Source organism: Thalassophryne amazonica, chromosome 23, assembly GCF_902500255.1.
Source record: "Thalassophryne amazonica chromosome 23, fThaAma1.1, whole genome shotgun sequence".
Lineage (NCBI taxonomy): Eukaryota > Metazoa > Chordata > Actinopteri > Batrachoidiformes > Batrachoididae > Thalassophryne > Thalassophryne amazonica.
The window spans coordinates 27,867,525-27,871,940 of NC_047125.1; the positions used below are offsets into that span (position 1 = coordinate 27,867,525).

General features: G+C 44.0%; 1 long non-coding RNA gene across 1 annotated transcript; it reads right to left on the bottom strand.

Moving 5' to 3' along the window:
- Positions 1 to 1,715: 1,715 nt before the first annotated feature.
- LOC117505115 lies at positions 1,716 to 4,076 on the bottom strand. Its single transcript, XR_004559030.1, has 3 exons — positions 4,065 to 4,076; positions 2,676 to 2,680; positions 1,716 to 1,790 (listed from the first exon to the last, which is right to left on the bottom strand). It is a non-coding gene; the product is annotated as an uncharacterized LOC117505115 (long non-coding RNA).
- Between the last annotated feature and the right edge of the window lie 340 nt (positions 4,077 to 4,416).

Consider the following 4,416-nt stretch of genomic DNA (forward strand, 5'->3'; position numbering starts at 1 on the left):
CGCCGTGTTTCCACCTCACCAGACCGCGGACTTTTTAGTTGTTTAGCACGTCACTCACTGTTATGTTTATTAAATTCTGTTACCTTTTGAACCGTGCTCTGCTTATTTTATGCTGGGTCCTTTCAAACGCTGGGTCGGTGCTCCGAACGCGTCGGAAACATAACATTCATCTCACAAAGTTCTTCTTTTCTAAATGATCGCTCCACCTATATTAAAACCGCGCCCCCAAAGGCAAAGTCGCCTTGGTTCAATGATCACTTACTGAATGAACATTCGTGGAAATACCCTGGATTCGGTTCTCGCACGTGGTATTGCTGACACGAATACTGACATCATGCTTCTTGCATTGGTGGTCTCTGACCTTCTAGACTTCTAGCAGGATGCTAGAAGTCTAGAAGGTAAATGGTGTAATTCAAAATGTGACGTATACCATCTCTTGTGACATGACACTGTTCTTGATGATAAGAATGCACGACTGGCTACAAAGTGGGCTTATTACTCTGATCAACAAACTCAAGTATAATTCAAAGTTCCTCAACACGGTGGCAACACTGATTCATGGACAACCACCTGTAAATCGCTCTCCTTTTACAGCCCAAGATTTTTTAGATTACTTTGAGAAGAAAATAGAGAATATTAGGTTAAATATTCCCAACATGCCTTAATCCAGCCACTGACTCGGTGTGCTGACTTTAGATGAAGTTGAGGCCGCGGCCTGCTCTGTTTAATAATAAAATTAATTTAAGAGTAAACAGCATAGTAACATACTATGGCAGTATGGTAGCCATACGAAAGGGAAAATAAGTGCGTCTTAAGTCTGGACTTGAAAGTCTCTACAGAGTCTGACTGTTTTGACACAGGAGGATCATTCCACAGAACACGGGCACGATAAGAGAAAACTCTGTGACCCGCAGACTTTTTATTCACCCTCGGGACACAAAGTAGTCCTGCACCCTGAGAAAGCAGAGCCCGAGCTGGTACGTAGGCTTTAAGTAGGTCAGCTTGGTAGGGAGGTGCCAGTCTGTGAACAATTTTATAGGCTACTAGCAGAACCTTAAAATCTGATCTCACTGGGAAAGGAAGCCAGTGAAGAAATGCCAAAATGGATGTGGTCAAACATTCTGCTTTGTGTCAAAAGTCTGGCAGCAGCATTTTGAATCAGTTGGAGACCCCTAATGCTGGACTGCGGTAAACCAGAAAACAGAACATTGCAGTACTCCAATCTCAGAGACAAACACATGAATCAGGATCTCGGCATCAGCCGTAGACAGGATGGGACGAATCTTGACTATATTTCGCAGGTGGAAGAAAGCAGTCCTTGTATGTCTCCAATGTGAAGGTCAAAGGACAACATAGGATGAAAAATTACCCCAAGGTTCCTCATTTGGTCAGTGTGATGTATGACACACGAGCCTAGGCTAAGCATTAGCTGGTCAAATTGATGCCAATGTGACACACACACTTCATTGAAGTTTGCGGCTTTCTGATGCACAGATGCTTAACATCAATTTGTGTTACAGAAACTTCATTACTCCAAACCATGTTCAACAGCACGTTTTAAACTAGCGCCATCTGGTGGAGAAAGTGGTTTCTAACACCATATCTGAGACGTTACTGCACATAGTATAAACATAATATCATTGAGAAAACCATTGTGATACAGGTGAGCCCCGTTATTACTCGTGGTCAAGTTGTGAACCCTGAAAACCTAGACTACTGTATAAAAGTCAGTTTTGATTTGACCGTTTTTTGGAGGGAATGTCAGTGCGGATGATTCTGGACAATGACTTCTTCCTCCTGCTGCAGGTCAGCGATGAAGGCAGATGATTCTGTGTGGAAGATTCCTGACAATTCAAAGTTTTTGGATGTGACTGTTTAAGTCCTTACTGCCAGTTCAGATTGGGTCGGAATTTATACACGCCACTGTATGACGAAGCCCTGATGCACCACTGCTGTTTGTGCATTAGGATGATTTCTTCAAGTCCCAAGATGAGATTGAAACCGGTGAAGATGGTTTTAAGCAGTACAATGTTATCCCTGGTTGGTCCGTGTGTGTGTGTGTGTGTAGTGAGTGCCTTGTATGGCAGTACTGACACTGGGGTCAATGTGAGGCATTATTGTAAAAGCGCTTTGAGCGTCTGATGCAGATGGAAAAGCGCTATATAAATGCAGTCCATTTACCAATGTCTCACTGGACCAAGAACCATCATGTCAGTTTTATCAGAGTTTAAAAGTAGGAAGTTGGTAGACATCCAGCTTTTAACTGATGCAAGGCAATCTTCGAAGGATTTTATGTGGATGAGATTACCAGCAGTTATCGACATGTATAAGTGAGTATCATCAGCATAGCACTGAAAGGTAATCCCAAAACACCGAAGTATGTGTCTAAAGGGTGCGATATAAAGGGAGAAAAGCAGGAAGCCGAAAGCGGCTTTTCTAGGCTGATGCTAATGGATGCGCTAGCCAGCCCAACACTAATCTTGTCTGGAGTGCCCGTAACATCTATCACCACTGAGCTGAGAAGCTGGTTTACTTTATGGAGACGGCTCTCTAAAAGAGCCACCCTATCTGCCAGCATTACGCAGAATTTATGTAAAGTAGTGTACCATGTGCACCAGAAAAATTCAAGCGTGTAACCAAGCAAGTGTGAGCTAACCGCTAACAAATATACTAACCACTCCTAAGGTTCACAGAGGAGTGAAATAATGAGCTAAAATTAACAGCAGTTACACTGAAAAACAGAAGTGTCAGGGTTTGAGTTTTGTTTGTTTTTCTGTTTTTTGTTTTCTGTCTTTTGATCTGTTGATCCACAGATCCACAAATGCGTATAGCAATCTGTGTGCGCGCAAAAGTATTTGCAAATGCGTATTTTGATCTGTGCGTGTGTATCCATGTGTCCGTGAAAATTGGGCCACTCGAGTGGATGTGTTCTTACACGTGACTTTTGCTACAGTTCTGCAGGACCAGGTGGGAACCGAACGAGGCAACAGTGCTTACCCATAATCCACTGTGCCGCCTCCTCCATACATGCATGAAGAAACAGTGTCTAAATCTGCAGTACACTCCTAAACAGAATTATTTCATGACACCTCTTCAGTCAAATCTCACATGTGAGCAGAACTTCAAAGGGGAGAAAAGCAAGTCAATCAAACGTTCTTAGTACGGGCCGCCACCCGGGGTGCCATTTTTGGCGGGGCGGCACCATGGGCACAAGCACTGGAAAAAAAAAATCTCTACCGCAAAATGGTCATTGTGTGTGGAACTGGCAAATTGGCGCCCCCTGCAGGCAGCCGGGAGCGACACGAGCAACTGCAGCCACAGGTTTCCATGTAATCCCTATGAAATGAAGCGTTTTGGCGCCAAGTCACGCAGCGCGACGCGATGGGCACGAGTGAAGCGATTTCGAGCGATTGGCGCGTTTTTGTAGCACGATATTGCGTCGCATCACCAAGTTGAAAAATCTGAACTTTTTCATCTCTTTGCGCCGCGATGACCAATCAGGGACTGAATATGTAGTGACGTGGAGATGTCTGGAGTTTGACTGAAGATGTGAACATGTCCTGTCTCTGGTAGCAGCCTGTGAGCAGGACTTATGTCTCTTTTGTCCTTTATTTCACAATTATGACAGAGTTTTTGGAGCGAGCAGCAGCACCACAGCAGTGAGAGAGTTGTTTCTTTCTCTTTTTATTTTACGTGCGCACGCGAGGGAATCATCCGTGGAGATTATTTTACTTATTATCTACACAGATGTATAATAAAGCAAATGGTGACTGGTTTCTAAACACAATTATGACAGAGTTTTGGGGGGAGTGAGCTGCAGCAAGAAGCGGAGTTAAAAAAAATTTTTTAATTGTTTACATGTGCACGCGTGAACGGGACAGGAGATCCTCAAACTGGGTCCCGCAGAGGCGGAAGGATCGCTGAAAGCGGCTGTCATCCAGACGCAGCTCCTGCAGCAAATAATGATACTCCCTGTATTGGGAGCTTTCCACAACAACTCGCTCCGTGTGATCAAGTTTTTTGGCCTCTACTGGTGGTTGGCTCTCACTGCGGTATTGTATCACTTCCTGTTCCGGAGCACAGCTGTGTTTTTCTGTATCTCTTAGCTGTTTAATCTGCGCAGTTAGATTGATCTAGTTATCTAGATTACGATTTGTTTCCCAGTGTAATCTTTACGTGCCTTAACTAAAGCACTCCTTCTGCTGAATCACCTCTAAATTATTTACACATTATTCACTTTGCGTGTTTTTAGGAATCCGCTAGCTTAGCGTAGCTACTAGCTCTTAGCCGATTTAGCATGGCGGCTTCTCCTGTCTCTCCCGCACTTTTCTGCTCTGGGTGTGAAATGTTTAGTTATTCCTCGGCCTCCTTTAGCAGTAATGGTACTTGTAATAAGTGTAGCTTATTCGTAGCTTT